Consider the following 21,253-nt stretch of genomic DNA (forward strand, 5'->3'; position numbering starts at 1 on the left):
GAACTAACCTGGACACCAGCTGAGGCCCTTCTCTGCATGCCCCCTCTAAGGGAGATGATGAAGGTGGTGACACAAGAACTGGCCTTCACAGTGGTGGCTCCCCATTTGTGGAATTCTCTCCGTAGGCAGTAGCAGGCTTTGGGCTCTCAAATTTCAGTGGCACCCTGTGCGATGGCAAAATTCAGCTAGCCCCTCCTTTTGCACTCTGTTCTACAGCATTGTTGTGGTGCCCCCTGCAGTGTGGCCACCCTGGTCATGTCCTAAAACCACCTCTGCCTTAGGAAGGCACGGCTGGTGCCATCACTATCTGTTTTGGGGGCCACTTAAAAACATTTCTGTTCAGCCAGGCCTTTGGAGCTTAGCTGTCTGCATATTTTTTGTGAAGTGGGGTCCAGTTGGACATGCTGCTTTATGCGTATTATTGTATTTTAGGTTGTTTTCTTAGCCTTGTTTTTATATCTGTTTTTAGTGTTCATAAGTTGCTTTGAGTTCTTTTTTTCTTTTTCTTTTGCCAGGGTGTGTAGCGAATAATAATATTAACTGAATAGTAAATACAGAAAAGCACCATGTATAATATTGTTCTGAATTATTTTTCATAAAGGACATATGTTCTGTAACTGGAAAAAAATACACTTTTCTTGCTCTGATGCTCAATCCTTAGATACCTTTTCTCTAGGTCTGATGATTTATGAAGAATACTAGGGCCAAGCTAGAGACTCACTATGGGTAATTTCCTTAAATGTCTCCTTGTTGCTACTACAGTTCTTCTTCATTTTGATCCACATAGGATTGAGTTTTCTCATTAGCTGTTTTTAGCTATTTCCATTTCTGAGTCTTCCATCATGCTATGCTGCCAAGTCTTTCCCAGACTAACTTCAATATATCATTGCACAAATGCTTTCATGAAAACAACCCATGCATACTCTTTGTGTGTGTGTGTGGCCTCAATTATGTCCCATGAAATAGAATGTGGTTTTTTATGTTTTATGCTTATGTTCCAACAAGCAACACTATCAGTGTTTTTCTGTTCTGAGTTTTCTTTTAACCTGACCTGACATTAGGATTTGAAAAACTCAGTTGCTGTTTCTCAGTTTCCTTTGAGACCAGTCCCCGGAATCCCATCTGAAGCATAGTGATGTTTTCCACAAGAATAGCAGATATTATAAACCCACTGGATGTTTTGTGGGTCCTCCTTAGTAAAAAATATTTGCAAATGGAGACCTTAGCAACATGCTTTCAGTTGTTTCTTTATTGAAACTGTACAAAGCCTGATTGTACAGTTTGTTTGTTTGTTTGTTTTACAGTTTTTTTTGATAAACTAAGATTATTTATGGCACTTGGATGTTTGTATTTTAAAATTTATTTCCAGTTGCACTCTGCACCAGTATAGGGGTTCCCCAAACAATGTGTGCATTTTCAGCAGCTAAGTACAGTGGTACCTCGGGTTAAGAACTTAATTCGTTCTGGAGGTCTGTTCTTAACCTGAAACTGTTCTTAACCTGAGGTATCACTTTAGCTAATGGGGCCTTCCACTGCTGCTGTGCCGCCGGAGCATGATTTCTGTTCTCATCCTGAAGCAAAGTTCTTAACCCGAGGTACTATTTCTGGGTCAGCGGAATCTGTAACCTGAAGTGTCTGTAACCTGAAGCATCTGTAACCCGAGGCACCACTGTAACGTATATAAGCCAATTATCTGCCATACCATTGACAGAAATATTTTTGGAGACAGAGAAACATTTAAGTGTCATCTGGTAGTTACTAAAGTTGGAGGGGGAGATGGTGTTTCTTAGTGTGTTTTCTGGTGAGGTCAAGGAAGGTATACAGAGGTTACACATTTAACCAATGTTCCTGCCTCATATCAATCAAGTTCCTTTTTATAAAATTATGACTTCTGTAGTAACTTAGACTTTTGAAGTGCTGCAGCAAAAAACACACGTTTGTCCTCAAGTGCTGAAACATTAGCTCATAAGTAGATCCATACATGCAACTGGCTGATAAGCTGGAAGTTTTCATGATCTATTATTTTTCTCTCACGTATAGCTCCTGTTTCTTAAACAATATTGTGATTCAACCCTGTGTAACACATTGTGTATGAATGAGCATACATTTTTATACATAATAAATCATACATAACCAATACACTTTTAATCTTCACTGTAATCCTAAATCCATCTCCAGTTAGAATCTCAGAACCCTTGTGTTTATATATGTCTATAAAATGCACAATGGCAAATGGAAATGAGTGCAGAAACAGTGGATCTCCAGTAATTTTACATTTTTAGACTGCTTCTATGGCAATGCTGTTGAAGCATTTCATAATCTAAATCGCTTACAATCTAACAGAAACAATACAGAAGGAAAGGAGGATATTGATGAAGGAGGAAAACAAGGAACTGCATCAGGTGCCTGTTCTTACATAAGTTGCATAATGGTTATAACAGCCAGGTGGGTTGTATAGACAGGATGAGAGTCTTAGAAGGAGAGAAGCCCAGTGGTACTTGGTCTAATCTGTGCCAATGCTGTATCAGCTTTCAACATTGTCCCATCATTAAAGAAGTATGCAATATGGAAAGTAAAATGTAAAGATGCAGATTGTTGGGTTGTTGTTGTTTTTTTTAAAAAAACCATTAATATCAAATATATGGAATTGTTTGATTTATAGTTATGTGGTTCAGTAGAATCCTTGGAGTTACATGTGTGTTGGGGAAATGTTTCATTTTTAAAACAGGTGTTCATATATTGGCACAATGCACACATGTAGGCTAGAAAGTGCGGAACGGGTCTGTTGTCAAGAAAGAGAAGGATAAGTGATGTTGTCAACATTAGTTTCAAGCTGCTGTGTCAAGCTTAATGGTCAGATGGGATGTTCTTGCAAGGCTCAGCTGATTTTGGTATCTCAACCATGTCCAGCTTAGTTGTTTTCCTTTTCTCTTTTTGGCAGCCCCACTCTGCTTTGCTAATGCTTGTGTTACAAAAATAGAATACAATATTGGGAGCAAAATCGGGGAAAATATTTTAAATCCTTGTCTTGATTTTTAGCTTTTGTTTTTCAAAGTCAATTATTATTGATGAATATAGAAGGGCATTGCTTAATGCCTTTAATACACACACACACACACACACACACACACACACACACACATCTTTGCATTTGGCCACTGCTGGTAGCAGGAGAGGTTACCAGATGGTCCATGCCTTTTAAAAATTGGGAAATTGTGACATGTGGATACTTGGCCAATATTATTCTTAACCCTCTATAAACCATTTGTGAATGGCAATAAGGAGAAGAACAATGTTCCTGTATAATAGAGACAACTTTATTTAAATCTACAGATGGTACTAACTTGGCTTTCCATGCCAAAATTGCCATCCGGTCACCAGCTCATTCGTGAGCACCCTGACTAATAAAAATCCATGTGCAAGTCCCCATGATTCTCCAAAGGCAGGCCCTAACCTTGCAATTGCTCCAGTTTTGCTGGGTGAACCCAGCCCAGGTGACCCTGTTTTCAACTGCCTCCCCTTCTTTGGGTGGACCCTGCCCTAATGCCCCATGTTATGCACCTTAGGACAGGCACTTCCTTTCATCCAGTATGGATGGTAATATTTCCACCTCCCACACAATTTTATCTGCCGTATACCGGTAATTGCAGCAAGTTATCTGTGCAGAGCATAGGTGACCACTTTATCCTGCTAAGACTGATACCATGCAGGTCCCTCCCAAACTAATCTGGATGATACAAAAGATATCATTCCTTGACCTCAAAGAGCAACCCACTGTATCCTTGAGTGACCCTAAATAGAAGGGATGGGTAAGTTTCACTGTCCATCTAGCCAAACAGAACTGAAGCCAATCCTTGTGTTCAGGACATTATATAGGGCCCTCCAAAATCTCACCACCAAATCCCGTGAGATCTAAAAATCCTGGATCTCACCCAATTTTGGCCCAGTGGGCTCTCACAATGATGCAGAGCCTTCCAACCATTTTGAGAGACCTTTTGGGTACATCATCTATGGGCAGCACATAACCCTATTACAGTGGTACCTCTGGTTACGTACCTAATTCGTTCTGGAGGTGCGTTCTTAACCTGAAACTGTTCTTAACCTGAAGCACCGCTTTAGCTAATGGGGCCTCCCGCCTCTGCCGCGCCGCCACCATGCGATTTCTGTTCTCATCCTGAAGCAAAGTTCTTAACCCGAGGTACTATTTCTGGGTTAGCGGAGTCTGTAACTTGAAGTGTATGTAACCCAAGGTACCACTGTATATGAAATCAAGGGTTGAAAGCTGCACACTTAAGAACCTTGCCGGGCTTGTGTAAAAGCCAGGGTTTAGTCCCACAATCTGAGGGGGAAAATGGCAAAATGCTAAGTTACAGATCCCAAAAATTTACAACTGTTCTTTCAGTTACCAGGATTTTTCAGTTTGTACTATGGCCTGCTCGTGACAATTACTTTTGCTGATTTTTAATAGACACTTCAGATTTAAGCTGTATATATTGAATTCCTAGTCAGCTACTGCGTCAGGCTGCCATTAATATTGGAGCGATCCACCTCTAGATATCAAAATCCTGTCATCTGTACAATGGTACATCTTTGATCGTTGTGACAACTGTCAGGGACTGGGTGAGGCAAGGCTGCCTGGTGTGTGTACACGTGTACTGGTGGCTGCTTCTGAGGGTGTGGCCACAGGTCTTACAGGACTTGGTTCTACGTGTTTCAGTGTATTCTGCTGATGAAGGCTGGTGTGGTAAGGCAGCTACAACTTATAAAACAGCTATCAGGTTACCTTCCTTATTCATCCTAACAACAATGCTTCTGTCAAGAGGTTTATCAACCTGCCTTTGCTCTGCCAGAATAGCACTGCTATCTGTCGTACATTCTTTAAGTGGGAATGGTTCAATAGCTGAACCTACTGCTTCTTTTCACTTCTCAGGTAATTGGATTCACTTAGAAACATTTTGATGTTCAGCTTATATGTTCTTCTGATCAATTTTAGACCATAATTGGAAGGACACATCTTTCGACAGCACTAATAATTCCTGGTGCTGAGTTTTTCTAGCAAGTTTTTTTAAAAAATATTATTATATCTTAAGAGTGGAGTTCTAATGTACAAGCACATTGTAGATATACCGTACTTGAAATGTACTGGGTGTGCCAGCTATTAGTGGGGTTGCTTATTGGTTAATCTTAAATTTGTTTACATAGGCACTATACTTATTTCTTTAATCATGTTTTAGGACTGTGCTGTCCTGTATGACATCCAAGCAATTCAGTATGTCTGGCTGTGCACACTCAGAGTATACTCTATAAGAAACATCATCATCATCATCATCATTTCTATTTTTATTATGGCTATCTACACATGTGTAAGTTGCACATCCTTTGCTTTTCTTTGGAGGTGTTGGTATAAAGTTGGAAACACCTGAATAAAAACCACAGTCAAAGTAAAGCTTATAAACATCAGAAAAGCATGGATCTAAGACATGGATCCAAGATCTATGGGCCTTCATGATTCCCCCCCCACCACCACCATAGTTTTAAAACAGGATGGCCATAAAAATCAACCAACATATCACATAACATATCTATGGGCATAACTGCCCTGTAGTTTTCAGGGGAGTCTCCCTGAAAAATTATGAGAATGTGTGCCTTGGATCCATGTTTCTGCACAACAGCAGCACTGAAAAGTACCAGATGGCAATGGTGACAGTAAATATGTGTAAAGTGGTAGGAGACTTAGAGATGTCATGGGCACTGGGGGGAGCTTTCAAGGGTAGCGTTGCACTTATAAAGTTCCATGTTCTGAAGTTTTCAATATAGTTCTTTAACCTTGTTGGTCACTCCCCCCCCCAACAGTTTACACAATTTTAAATATTTCTCTGCAAATGTGGAAGTTTTCAAACATCTGTTTTGTCTCATAATTTGAGAGCAGCAGTGATTTTGAGAAATTCTTCTTTGCATCTTGTTGCCCTCACTTTTTTTTGTTTGTTTCCTTGTTAGAGGACCACATGGAAAAGGCAGTCCAGCAACTCATCTGTGTTAGGAGATAAACTCAATGATTACTTTTTTCATTTATTTAATAGATACTACTTTCTTCCTTGTATAGCCTCTTTCTTTCTTTCTTTCTTTCTTTCTTTCTTTCTTTCTTTCTTTCTTTTACACTATGATGTAACCGTAATAGTTATTCTTGTTCACCTTTGCCTTTCTTGGTCATATTTATGGAATGGTGCCAGAGTACTTGGAAGAAGGTTATTTCAATGGCAATGTAGCTAGGAATTAGTTTTAAAAACATTTTTATAGTTTTAAAAGCATTTTTAAAATAGCTTTAGACTTTCTTTTTTGCCACTGCTATATCTGTATATATATCACTGAAGGATGTGTGTAATCACAATCCACTTTGTTTCCACTTATCTCACATTTGCAATACAGCTTTCCCAACACTTAACTATGTGGACCATCCTAGGTAATGCAGATGTTCTGATTACACTGTTTTATACACATGTACTTGTTAACAGAAAGCCTGGGAAAGTTCTTCACAAGAATGGCATTTTTTTATTTTAAAAAATGAAGAATTGCATGCATTTAGGGATGTAATAGACCCTGGATAATACTAGTACTAGTACCAAAATTGGATGCTTCTGTGGATGGTGTCAGTATATTGCTTAGTTTAACTGGCCATTACACCCCTCCCCGCCCAAAAAAGGGCAAATGCAATGCATACAAATAAAATAAATAAATAAATAAATAAATAAATAAATAAATAAATAAATAAATAAATATAGCCACAAAGTAGTACAGGACTTAGTTGTATCTGGATGGAGTCAGAAAATTCTTGCAGCTGTCTTGTTTAAGATTCCAATTTTTGGACACAGAGAGAGACAGAAGACTTTCCAGTATTTTATAGCGTGGTGTAATTACCACATCTGAGTGATGTATGAAAATTGTGTGATGTGCAAAGGAAGACTGTAGATATCTATTGGAGGTGTATCTCCTAAATGAACCAAAACCTCCCGATTCCCAACTTTGAGAGGTGGGGGTGGGAATTAGTCTGCTGCAATTGTAGAATCTGAAATAGGAGGCAAAATGTGCAGGTACCTATTCTTTTCTTTGTGTGAGAGAAACTAGCCTGAACCACTCCCCCGCCCCATGTAAAGAATATTGCAAGACAACTATGGTTATAGTACTGGCCCAAATTAGGCGTCTTCCTGACTTGAAGCAATCACCAGCTGATACGCTGCTTAAAATCTTGCATTAGTAGAGCAATCTCATCTTATGCATTGAGGTTTCCTTTATCCTGTTGCTTTTTGGCTGAAATGGATTCTTCTTTTCACAGGCACTATCCTTTGTTGGTTTGTTCTAAATGTGTTTGCTGCTGTCAAGTGACAGGAGATATGCTATGAAGACGGGGCTCTAAGAAGCAAGCAGAAGTCTTTTTAGTAGTTCACATATACGAAGGTGATAAAATAAAGAATTAGCAACCCAGGATTCAACGTCTTTTCCTCATAGGAAACTCTTGTACAAAGAAGGAAATATAGCTGTCACCACCTAATAGTAAAACGTGAGTTTTTGGATTTTTAGTTGCCTTTTAAGCATTGATTAATTGCAGTTTTATATGTATGAAGTATATCTGGGGGTTTCTACTTGCTGAAATTTTAATGAATGTGTGAATCTTCTTTACCTTCCTACTTTTGCCCAATCTCTCTCTCTCTCTCTCTCTCTCTCTCTCTCTCTCTCTCTCTTTTGGTACAATAATATAAGGTTATTTGTAATGCTTTACAATCGGGGTCAACAATTCTTGGCTGGTCTGGCTGCAGGAATGGGGGTTGGCAGGGCAAGCCCAAGACTTTTTTCACCTCAGGCAAACCACAAAATGGTGCAGGCCTCCCCACCAGGGAAGAAGCGGTGCGTGAAAATCTACACCAGGAACATGAGTGGCAAGACAAAAGCAGTGCCTCCTATTGGCCAAGAGGCCACTGTAGAGGCAGCATTGGGGGCAGACTCCAATCAGGTCTCCAAGGAATGCATCACCTCTGTTGCTTCCAACTCTGCAGAGGGCGCTGCATTCCATAGAAGCCGGATCTGCTGCCTCTGTAGATCCTGCTGTCTGAGGCAGTTGCTTCAGCTTGCCTCATGGATGGGCCAGCCCTGGGGGTTGCAGTACTTGCTGATTTAGCTACTCAGTAGCTAAGGTGTTCTGGGTACTTCTTAATGCAGTGGTTATGTGTACCTGCTTAGACAATCCCTACCTACCTCTGTGATTTCAAACTTGGGTTGCAAGGCTCATTCATGTCTTGTCACTTTTGCCAAAGAGGATGCCATGATGCCTGTTTTAAAGCTCATGTAACTCTCATGTGCATATCTGCAAGCAGAGCTGCAACCTGAAGCACTCGTTGGTGTGTCTAAAATAGACACTGTACATCAAACCCTTACAGAAATGATAATAATTTAATATTGGTTCACACATTCAGCTGCAAATTTTTGAGCACTGGATGATCAGCTTTTGGGACAATGGGCTGAATCAAGGGTGGGGAACCTTCTTCAGTCTGAGGGCAGAATTCCTTTCTGGGTAATCTGGGGTTACATGTCAATGATGGTCATGGATGCAAAATTAGGCAGAGAAGTCATGTGACTATTACCGCTGTACAAAAGGCTACATTCCAGCCATGCAGAAGTCAGACTGGTATGCAAGAGGCTTGGTCACAGCTCCTTGAGCAAAGTGAAATGCAAAAGCATTCTGGGAGGGAGTGGAGCAGGGCCAGTCAGTGGTTTGTCATCTGGAGGCAGTCCGAAGAGCTGGATAGGGAGTCCTGAGGTTCCCCACCTCAGACAGGCACCTAATGATGAGGAACATCCATCTCTAATATGTTTCCAGTGCTTGTACAATGATGACATGGAAATAATGAGCTTTGAGGTGTATTGCTGTGTGGAGTACTTCCAGGAAAGCAGGAGAAATATGCAGAATCTGAAGAATAAATAACTGAGGTATGAACATTGTTTACTAGCTTCTAGCTTTAAGAATTATAGTAAAAAGAGTGGAGCATATCAAAAGCACAGATTGGAAAGAAATGAGTGGTCCAGCACAGGATCCCTACCAAAAGGAATTATTACCTTTCTTCCTCACTTCTCATCCACACAACACTTTCTTGCTCTTCAAAACACTATATGTGTATTAATGTGTTTAATTGCAGAGAGCAAACTCAGGTGGAATTATACACAAATAAAAACTGTTCTGAAAGTGCTTTTTTAAAAAAGCGTTTTTAAAAATTCATTGAATTTTCCATAAGGTTCACCATCTCCATCTAGTGTCACATTGTATATTGCACTTAAAACACATTTAAAACATTTTATTCGCAGCTGTATAGCTGAATCCTAGCTTCCTGTGGATTAAATATGAACTATAGAAGCTTTCCAAAATCTGAGACCGTTTGATGTAGATGTATGAATTTTAATTTGGTAAAAGAATTAAATTAAGTAATTGTCCCCTTGCTTTTCTCAGTAGTACCTAGTATTGAACTTTTAATGCTACCATAAAACTTAGTGCAATTATTTTTAACACAGCAGATTGCCATATTGACATGAATTTTCCTTTTCGTTCTGACCTCATGTACATTCTGACCTGTCTGCTTTTTCACCTTCTTTGGCAAGAGCTAATATGTAATGGAGACCATAAAAAGAATTCAGATTGGCAATTTCTTGTCACAGAATAAATTGATAAAATTAATTTTAAGAAAGCCAGTTTTGAATATATTTCTTATTCTAGTTAGTCTTTGCAATTGCGTCTTCTCTCTGTCATAGAAAAGAAGCATGAGGAGATTAGAGAATGGGCAAAGCGCTTCTTAAATGTGCTGTATGCTTTAATAAAATCATAGCAAACTGAATGTTGACTTTAATGACAATGGTATGGTAGCACTCTTTCACTGCTCCCCTTGCCCTTGGTATTTAAATATAAAATTATGAAGCTATTTACAATGAGTAGTTTGATCATGAATTTGATTAGTATTATTCAGCTACAGACTGTTGAGAAAACTTAAGTATGCTTATGGTAGAATTCAACACAGGCATGACTCTGCTATATTAGCCCACGGATCTGTGAACAATAGAGCTGAAAGCATGAAGCCCAGTTAGTTCTAATCACTAGTATGTAGACAAGAAGCTTATCACTGCCCTTAGTGTCGTGAATTGATGGGTTTGTGGCATGTTTTAAAATTAAGGATGAACAATAATAATAATAGGGAATGAGTCACCTCTCTGAAATGAGTCCAAGGGGACGTTTCTCATCTCTAGATGCTACTTTTACTTTAGTGTTTTCAAATGAATGTTGGTTTCATTTGGAGTCTAGGTAGGCAACTGCATTCATGACCCTACATGACATCTTCAAATCAGATAGACATGAACAATTAATTACAGGATTGCCATTCTTACGTAAATGGCAATTCCTTTGGGTATTGGTAGAGTAGGCACATTAAGCTGCTCTATTATTTTTTTTTAAAAAAATAATATTTATTAGAGGTTTAAAGATTACAGAAAAAAAAATAAACAATGAAAAGTTAAACAAAACAAAACAATACCTTACAATACATCAGAGAAGAAAAAAGAAGATAAAAAAAAAAAAAAAAACAATACAGCAAAACAAGAAAAACAAAAACATTTAAAAACACATCCATTGTTTCCGTATCTTTATCTTTCAATTACTTCTTTCGACCTCCTCACACCTCCCTTTTTTGTATTCTAGTTCAATATGCTATTTCAGCAAATCCTTTCCATCTCTCTCAATTTTTGTTCTATAATCTATTTTAATACAATCTAACCTTAAATTTTCCACTTTGGCCCATTAACAATCTATTTTTACTTAATTCTTTATAACATTTCTGCTAAAGCCATATAACTTCATTCCAGCATCCTTCTAACATTCATTAATTTTGCAATATTTCTGTAGATATACTTTAATTTTTTTCCAATCTTCTTCCACCGACTCTTCTCCCTGGTCTCAGATTCTGCCAGTCATTTCCGCCAATTCCATGTAGTCCATCAGCTTCATCTGCCATTCTTCCCGGGTGGGTAGATCTTGTGTCTTCCAATGCTTTGTGATAAGTATTCTTGCTGCTGTTGTAGCATACATAAAGAAAGTTCTATCCTTCTTTGGCACCAATTGGCCGACCATGCCCAGGAGAAAGGCCTCTGGTTTCTTCAGGAAGGTATATTTAAATACCTTTTTCATTTCATTATAAATCATCTCCCAGAAATTCTTAATCCTTGGGCATGTCCACCAAAGGTGAAAGAATGTACCTTCAGTCTCATTACATTTCCAGCATTTATTATCGGGCAAATGATAGATTTTTGCAAGCTTGACTGGTGTTATGTACCACCTGTAGATCATTTTCATTAGATTCTCTTTTAAGGCATTACATGCCATAAACTTCATACCTGTGGTCCATAACTGTTCCCAGTCAGCCATCATAATGTTATGTCCAACATCTTGTGCCCATTTAATCATAGCAGATTTCACCGTTTCATCTTGAGTATTCCATTTCAACAGCAAGTTATACATACTTGACAGATTCTTAACTTTGGGGTCTAACAATTCTGTTTCCAATTTTGATTTTTCCACCTGGAAGCCTATTTTCTTGTCCAAATTATATGCCTCCATTATTTGATAATAATGGAGCCAGTCTTGCATTCTGTTTTTTAATTTTTCAAAACTCTGCCGTTTTAATCTGTCTCCCTCTTGTTCCAGAATTTCCCAGTACTTCGGCCATTTGGCCTCCATATTGAGTTTTTTCTGAGCCTTTGCTTCCATTGGTGACAGCCATCTTGGGGTTTTATTTTCTAGCAAATCCTTATATCTTATCCAGACATTAAACAGTGCTTTTCTGACAATATGGTTTTTAAAAGCTTTGTGTGCTTTAACCTTATCATACCACAGATATGCATGCCAACCAAATACATTGTTGAAACCTTCCAAATCCAACACATCAGTGTTTTCAAGAAGCAGCCATTCTCTCAGCCAACAAAAGGCGGCTGATTCATAATAAAGTTTAAGGTCTGGCAGGGCAAATCCACCTCTTTCTTTAGCATCAGTTAATATCATAAATTTTATTCGAGGCTTCTTGCCCTGCCAGACAAATCTAGAGATGTCTCTCTGCCACTTCTTGAAACAGTCCATTTTGTCCAAAATTTGCAATGTTTGAAACAGAAACAGCATCCTTGGCAATACGTTCATTTTTATCACAGCAATTCGGCCTAACAGTGATAACTTCAAGTTTAACCATATTTCTAAGTCCTTTTTCACTTCAGTCCAACATTTTTCATAGTTATCCTTAAATAAATTCACATTCTTAGCAGTCATGTTAACCCCTAAATATTTCACTTTCTTAACCAGTGTTAATCCTGTCTCTTTCTGAAACTTATCTCTCTCAATCACAGTTAGATTTTTCTCTAAAACCTTAGTTTTCATCTTGTTCAACTTAAAGCCTGCTACCTGACCAAATTCTTGAATCAATTCCAGTACTCTTTTAGTGCTAGATTCTGGCTCCTGTAAAGTCAATACCAAATCATCAGCAAATGCCTTCAGTTTGTACTGTTTAGCTCCCACTTGTATACCTTTAACCAATTGGTCCCTTCTAATCATATTTAACAAAACCTCCAGGACCGATATAAAAAGCAATGGAGAGATTGGGCAACCTTGTCGTGTTCCTTTCTCAATCTTAAATTCTTCCGTCACTACATTATTCACAATTAATTTAGCCTTTTGTTCTGAATAAATTGCACCTATACTATTTTCAAAACCTTGACCAACCCCCATCCCCTGTAAATTCTTCTTCATAAAACTCCAAGAAATATTGTCAAAGGCTTTCTCCACGTCCACAAATATCAAAACTGCTTTAGTATTAATCTTCACTTGTAGTTTTTCTAAAATATTAATTATGTTCCTCGTATTGTCAGACAAATGTCTGCCCGGGAGAAAACCCGCTTGATCTTTATGAATTTCTTCTGCTAACACCTTTTTTAAACTTTTGGCCAAAATATCTGCAAAAATTTTATAATCCACATTAAGCAGTGATATGGGGCGGTAGTTCTTGAGCTGTGTCTTTTCAGTCTCTGTTTTCGGTATAAGTGTAATATAAGCTTCCTTCCACGGCTCTGGTGCCCTTTCCCCTTCCAGTATTTCATTACAGACTTCCTTTAAAGGTTGTATTAACCATTCTTTCAGAGATCTGTAGTATCTTGAAGTCAATCCATCTGGTCCTGGGGATTTACCTAGTTGCATGTTCTGAATGGCCCCTTCCACCTCCTGATCCGTTATTTTGTAATTCAACATTAGCTGTTTTTCCTGAGAGATTTTGTGTAGTCCATTTATTTTCAAAAATCTATCAATGTCCATTTCTTTCTGCGTCTCCTGTGTATATAGTTGTGTAAAATACCTGTGGAAGCACTTTCTAATTTCCACTGGATTCTGTATATTCTTTCCTTCCACTTCCAAATTCATAATGGTATTAAGTTTTTGTCTTTTTTTCATTTGCCAAGCCAACCAGATCGCTCCAAAGTACAGCAATCTTAATGGCAGCCCGTTTTCAGGTTCTGAGCGGTAGAGCTTTAGCTTCCTTCCTTCTCTTTTTGCAGGCAAATACAGTCCAAAACTCCCCCCCTCTTCTCCTGCTTCCAAGGGGGGGGGTTCGCTATTTTTAATGCTGAGAATTTAGACCTTTACGATAAACTTTCCAAGGCTTTAGCTTGCGCTTATTTGCTTCCCGTCTATTTACAAAAGAGGAAGGCGGACTTCCTGTTTTGAGCCTCCCCCATTTTGTTGCCAAATTCAACTTTTAAAATTCCAATTCTTCACTGTACTCACGGGTAGTTACTTTTAAATCCAATTGTCCACAGGAAAAAGTCAGCGCTCTCTGGCAACGGCTGTGCGGCGTTGCTCCGTGGAAGTAGCAGTCGATTCAAAGCACCGCGCCATTCCCCCCACTGCTCTGGATCCCTGAAAATTGGTTTCCCCGTGAGTAGGGGAGGCGCGAAAGGTGCCTGCCGAATCCCACGTTCACAGCCTTCACCCGCCTGTGATTTCTGAAGGGTCCCCGCCTTCGCCGCGGATTCCTCTCGTTCAGAGGAATGACACCATTACCGATGGCGCTAACCCGGAAGTCGCCGCCATTTCACATTAAGCTGCTCTAGATACAAAGGTCAGGGAGGCATAAGACCAAAAGACGTGTGTGGGTTAAAATGGCAAGGTAGGCAGAGTTGGCATGGCACTGTGGCATGGATCTGTTTTCCACTTTGAACTTCCAGTGTCCTGTTCAAACAAAACCCGTCCCAGAATGTTTGATGAGGAGTTAGCCTGCTTTTCACTGAGAGAAAGACAAAAACCTCACAACCACGACCAATAAGTCATTGAGAGTAAAATTTCTTTCTGGCCCTAAAAACCAGAAGCCTCTTAAAGCCTAAACTGAGGGGGCATGGGGTGAGGAAGCTGGATGAGGGAAAGTCTGATTTTGGCATATGGCAAAGGCTTTCAAATGGCTTTTGCTTCACCCCTCTCCCTCTGATCTTGCAAGGCCTCATGAAAGCAGGTGAGGTATTGCAAGATCCAAGGGAAGATTGGGTCTCCCTCTGTGTTGTAGCTCCTCAACACAAATTGGTCCCCGGTATGCAGGAGTGCACAGAACGATGAGTTGTTGGGATTTTTGTGCCTTCAACCTGTTAAAACATAGATTTGCTTTTAGTATTATTGGATAGAGCTCTTTTGATAGTTGATTAAAAGGAATTACTTGCCATTTACGTAAGTGGCAGGACTATCTTGGCTGACCATTCAATATTATGTGGGCCTTCCCTTGCAGACTGTCATTGGACAAATCTTATTTTTAAGTTGTGACAAATTTAAGAAGTGACAACTGTGGTGTACATGCAAACAGGAGAAATATAATAAAGTTGAATCATACAGATTTCTCTTCTTAAATTGCCTTGATTATCTGAATATTTCAGATGTCTCATAAGATCATGTGACTTATTCAGGTCATTTTTCATTGGATAGGAATATATATATATATCGTGTATTTTCTATGGGCATATTAACACTCACAAACTAGTAATTATGAAATAAAAGTAGTTATTTTTGTTTTTGTTTAGAGATTCATATCCTGCCATTCAACTTGTTGCTAGTAGCACCAGAAAGAACTAGAGTAATCTTACAAAAACAATATTAGATCCAAGAAGAATTTGGGGAATTATTTATTTATTTGTTCTCCAAAACCTGCCTGATGGAGGGATCTGGGCAACTTGGAAGAGTGTCACAATTTGTCTCTTTTTTTAATTGGTCCTAAATTGGACATATATATTTGGATAGGAAACAGGGTTTGAATTGTTTTTTTTTATTTTAAATCCTATTCTCATAAGAAAAGGAATAACTATGTCTTCTCACAATGATCATTTTATATTATTTATTGGTAAAATTAGTTTAGCTGGAAATTGAATAGTACTTCTTTGCCTTCTGTTATTTCCTCTCTCTGTTGAGAAGTAAGCTGTTATACATTTCTTCTATGGAAGTTTACTGTATGTGGGACAAGATGTCAGGCATAATTAGACAAAATGTCATTGTGCAGCCCAGTAGAGAATATCCATCTTTCAGAAACTTCAGAACTGGTCTTCTCTTTTAGACAGCTCAACATTATCACTTGTTCTCCAGACCACAGCTGACAGACTTTGCTCATATCACAGAAAGTTCAGACCTCATTGGCTCACTGTCTTTGTGCTACAAGAACGAGAGTTTTATATCACATGAACAACATCATTTTAGCTTCTGTGGATTTTTTCTCTCCCACCCACTCGTTTTTAATATATCTTTTTATTGTAAGCATATGAATGAGTCAATCTGATGGCAATCTCATCTCGTCCAAGTAAATTTATCATAATCAAAAGGGAATATTTTAAATCTTATGTCATTATTTTAATAATGAATTTAATTGCCACGTTGCATATAAATTTGTGAATTTACAACACTCTAAATTAATCTCTATTGCATAAATCATCAAATGTAATTTTTAATTGTTACAGTAATGCTCCTGCATTAATTTTTTTTTCTTGCATTGAAAACATTACGTGGTTCTCCTAGCATTGAGAAATAAGGATGGTGTTCAGTATGCCGGTTGTGATAACTTTTTCTTTCTTGTGACAATCACTGTTATGCGTATTGTAAGTAGGTTTCCTCCTTCACAGGAAACACAGTAAACAAAGAAGGAAAGATGGGGGAATGTAAAAGCATCAGGAGCAGGGGGGGTTTTCAGTCGGAACTCACTGAAACTCAGTTCTGGCTCATCTTTTTCTAGAAAAACAGGAGTAAGTATAAAAATCAGTGAAAACAAACAGTAAATACAAGCACAAATAACCAGTTTTGCAAATACTTTCTTTGCCCCACTTTCTAATTATTTCCTCTTTACTTACTGCAGTGATGGCTCTCCAAGTATTGTTGAACTCCCAATTTCAATCAGCCCCAGCCAACATGGTCAATGACTGGGGATGAAGGGGGTTGTAGTCCAACAACAGCCCTTTCCTTTTAGCAGTTAACCATGGCTTTATATTATGTGTACAGTGGCACAAGTGGGATCATCTTTAGAATGGTCCTGGTTGCGGGCAGGCCCCCAGCCCGGTTCCTCTCTCCACCCTGGTGTGGACAGAGTAGCGCTTTCATGCCAGGGTGGCATCATGATCACCTCAGGCCTATTGGCCAATCATTTTGAGTGGGGGGATCACCGGGGGGTTTAAAAGCAGCAGTGCAACGTGGGCCGTGCACCTGCTTCGCGCCGCTGTACACCCACCTGCCCGCCCTGTAATTTTATGTGTTCTCTGGCCTTGCTTTGGATGTTGGTTGGTCACCTGTCTTGGGTCAGGGGCCAGGTAGGAATTTTTCCGTTTGGCAAATTGGCACGGGCCACTTGGTTTTTGCCTACTTCTTAGCAATTGTCACAACTTAGTAAGGTTTGGCGGTTAGGCATTGGCTCATTGATTTGTGGGGGAGGGGAGGTCAGCCTTCGCCTTCCCCTCCATTGACCAAGGGTATTCAGTTAAAGGAATCCAGGGCCTGGATCCTGTCCGAAGTCTGCTTGAGGGGCTAGGGACATGCCAGGCCTCTGGGGACACTGAGGAGAGCTACAGGCGAGTCCCCCCGATGTGGCTTCCTCTTTGGGTGGTTTACCCTTACTGACTTTCTGCAAAGGGTGCAGGAGTCCAATATAGTCCTTTGCCAATGCCTAAGCCAATACCGCTCACATTTCTGTAATTCAATAAAGTTGTGGCCTAAAATTTTCCCAATAACCTTAAACTAAATATTCTGTGTCCGTGTGAATTTATTTTAACAAGGGGCTGGTCTGGGGGCCTTGCCACGCAAACACTACTGAATTAAAACCAGGGTTCCTTTTCAATCAGAAATATTATAATGGAGGATTGGGAGGTGGGAGTCAATATGGCATGCATTCTTTCTCATTGGTGTCACATGAGGTTATGAGTCAAGCATTAGCTTGATTACACAGCCCACATTCTGATGTTTGGGGGGGGGAGGGGGTGTTTTTTAAAAAAAGTCTCAGTGCGAGACTCACGCTTCTACTTCTATGGAACCCATAGGTGTTACTTTATACACAAGATGCCTGCATTGTGCCTCCGTTACTTTTAACATTTTTGTCTGGAGAGATTTAACAGGTATCAGCATGTGGGACTGACTAAGAAATAAGCAAATGAATAACTTTTAATTTAATTTTTTTGTTAAATGCATTCATAATCCACCTTTTAGGACAAAACTTCCCAAGGTGGCTTTGAACACTATATGGATAATATATAATACATACGAGACTGTAAACCAACAATGAACATTAAAACACTCTGATCAGTAATTAATTGTGCTCAGTTGCTATTGCAAGACACCCATGCAGGTAAGCGGTGATTAAGCTGTTTTGAAACCACAAACAAAAGGTGATATAGAGAGAACTACACAGGACGAGCTGTTGCTTACCTTCAAGTTATGTTCTGCCTCTTCTGTTACTTATATCTCTTATACAAGAAGGTGCTATTAGTGCTGTCATGTGGATCATACTGGAGAGGATCTCTTACCTGCCCCCCCCCCCGCTTTATAGTCTTGCATACACCCATTACTGAGAAAATCATGCTGTAATTCAAACAGCAAAGTAATCTTAAATTAGTTCTCTATTTTGTTTTTTCCTTGGCATTGTTGTTATCCACCATTATCCATCAACATACCTACTTTTCTGTTATGTCAGTTATACTTCTTATACAAGGAAGTGCCATTAGCTCTGCTGCATGCATCATCCTGTATACAGGATGTCTCAATGTTTTCCCGCTCTTTGTATTGCACAAGCCTATTACCAAGGAAGGTAAGATATACTTCAAAGGAGCAAAGTAGTCTTAGCAACGTCAGGGAATAATGAAATACACAGCTTATTTTATTATCTGTCATCAAGAGGGCTGCAAGATATATCCGTACATCATAACCATAGCGTTATCCCCCCTCTCCAAAAAAAGCCCTTAGTTTAGTACAAACATCACTCAGTTGTGGGAATTCATTTACAATTCCTTTGCATTGATTTTTGCCTTAGTATTGACATTGGACTCTTAAGTTTATGGTGTTATCCTCTGTGGGCCACATATAACTCTGACAGCTCAAACACACACACAGATACAACTAGAGTTGGCTGGAAGCTATTCAGTGTCTGTTATATATTCTTACATATGTGTGTGTGTTTGTGTTTAGTAACTTTCGGTTTGAAGTCTTTGATTTCCTTCTTCTGTAGACATGTCTGCAAAGCCAGAATGAGATGTTTTATAAAGATTTGAACAACATATTATTTACCAGCTATTATTTGCCTATCCATGCATTACTTCTGTCTAGAACCAGGCAGGAAGCATTCATTATTTACAGGAAGAGAAAACCAAAAAGTAGAAAATTAAACCTTTAAAGGAAGGGGGTTGTAGCTTAAGCTCAAATATAAGATATGCTGAGAAGCAAAATGATGCACGTGTGTGTGAGAGAGAGAGAAAGAAAGAAAGAGAGAGAGAGAGTGTTTAGTGTGTACACATACACTTGCCTATCTTCCCTAAACTATTGCCAGAGTTCAAACTCATACATTTCAGTTACCTACATTGCTATGTAGCACATTAAATCCCCGAGATTATTCTCACCCACTCTTCCTATCTCCTATGAAGCAATATTCACTCAGTGGGTGAAATTTGTGATTTGTAGTTACAGAAAACCCTAGTTAATGAAAAGCGTTCACAACATCGGGTTTTGGAGTGCTGAGGATAATGTGTCCCCTGGAAGGCAGCTTTTTAAAGCCTTTCAATAAAGAATTAAAATCTGGCCAATGGTACAGTATGGGGAAGCAAACACTACAACATATTGGCCAGCTGTTTGAACGGGAAACTATAAGGGAATGGGAAAACTAGAGCGAGCATGTGGGGCAGTCATATATGTTAAGCGTGTATTTGCATCAGTCATATGTACAAAGGCTTTACTCTTACACAGAGTGGAGCGTATTGACTGACCTGTCCTTGCTCGGTTGCCTTTAAGCAGTTACCCTCCCCCCACTCTAGCTCCAGTACTGGAAATGAGCTGTGGCAGAAACAAACTGCTATAGAATGCAGCTAGGTTTCAGGTGAAGGGAACAGGTTTCCCCTCCCCGCAAAACACACAAAACCATGCACTTTTTGTTTGTTTGTTCAAAGAGTACTGTCCATTACTGCATTATATGTGGAGGGGACTGGCATATATTAAACACTTATTAAATATACAGAAAGTCGGACCATTCACCATTTAGAACAGTACAGTGGTACCTTGGGTTACATACACTTCAGGTTACATGCGCTTCAGGTTACAGACTCCGCTAAACCCAGAAATAGCGCTTCAGGTTAAGAACTTTGCTTCAGGATAAGAACAGAAATTGTGCTTTGGTGGCGCGGCGGCAGCAGGAGGCCCCATTAGCTAAAGTGGTGCTTCAGGTTAAGAACAGTTTCAGGTTAAGAATGGACCTCCGGAACAAATTAAGTACTTAACCCAAGGTACCACTGTATTGTCTACTCTTCTTGGCAGGGAATCTAAATTGGCCAACCCCCCTGCGATAGGTTACCTTGCCTCAGGTGACCTTGCCCCTTCCCTGTGGGAAATTCCTATCAGAATCTCTTTCAGGTCACAGAGGGTTGGAGCAAGCTCACCCCTGCTAATGGCAGAAGTACTACTTGACACATCCACGCCCCAGTAAATTTCCCTGATAGAAACTTTGACATAGGAAATGTGAAGTTTTCATTTTTCCATGCTCTGCTTAGTATGTTCCTTTGCATGCTCTCTTCAACTGATTTGGTTTCATTATCCTGTTCTTAGGTAATCAAAATTTTATATCCATTCTGATGATTGTATCTTCTGAAGTGATTTTCCAGATTTTCTCATCAGGATGAAGTAGTGCCTGTCCTGTCTTATGATAGCCTTTATAGCCTGTCAAGTGTTCTACAAGGCATGCTAGTGGAGATGTGCATATGTAGTGGTGATGGTATGCATGACTATGCAAGCCACTGTTTGAAATCAAACCATTGCATTGGGTTGTTATGCACCTTGCACAATGTGATAACAAACTAAATTAATCAAATCTGTTGCAAATCTTACTTTTTTTATTTTTCTTTAAAAAAGGATCCACAGTGATTAGGGCACAGGTGACAGACAGCTTTTAATTTCTCTCTGAAACTGTAGGTGGAGGAAAGCTGGAAAGTTAAACCATCTGATGATAACTTTAAGTGCTGAATTTGTTACAAAGTATTAATTACTGTAGTATGTTTGTAGATCCAATGGCTAAGATCTGAAGCACTATTTAAGGCCCAGCAAAGCTATTGTTTTATTTTATTTTTGTTTATTTGAAGAGGTGGCACAATTCCAGATCACAATCCATTTTTGAAACTTGCCAAAGAGCGTTTTGACATATGCCACGGCTGCTGCTGCTGCCTATAGGAAACTGAAGTTGTGCAGTTCATGGGATCCTAACTAATGCATTAATTGCTGCAGCATGCTCTCTGTATATTCAAGTGGAAGTTCTGTTGTTATTTTGCAGGGAGGGCTTTCTTGTAATCTGCTTTCTTGTAATTTGAATCCATTTGGTTTGTGTCCTATCCTTTGGTGCATAAGAAAGAAAGCTTGCTCTCCCTTCTGTGTGACAGTCCTTCAGATATTTGAAGATAGCTATCACACCACCTTTCAGTCTTCTCTTTGCCA

At 39.3% G+C, this 21,253-nt stretch overlaps 1 protein-coding gene across 17 annotated transcripts in view; it reads left to right on the forward strand.

Annotated features, from left to right (window-relative positions):
- Positions 1–21,253, forward strand: part of PCDH15 (protocadherin related 15) — a 623,360-nt gene that overhangs the window by 58,371 nt on the left and 543,736 nt on the right. For 12 of the 17 annotated variants that reach the window (XM_083503000.1, XM_083503013.1, XM_083503006.1 and 9 more), the window contains exon 2: positions 7,331–7,555. The exons of the other annotated variants lie outside the window; for them this stretch is intronic. The gene's annotated coding sequence lies outside the window, so the exon portion shown is untranslated. The remainder of the gene's footprint in view (positions 1–7,330; positions 7,556–21,253) is intronic. 17 annotated transcript variants of the gene reach the window in all.

The sequence above is a fragment of the Podarcis liolepis genome (genome assembly GCF_965112155.1).
Source record: "Podarcis liolepis genome assembly, chromosome: 5".
NCBI classification, from domain to species: domain Eukaryota; kingdom Metazoa; phylum Chordata; class Lepidosauria; order Squamata; family Lacertidae; genus Podarcis; species Podarcis liolepis.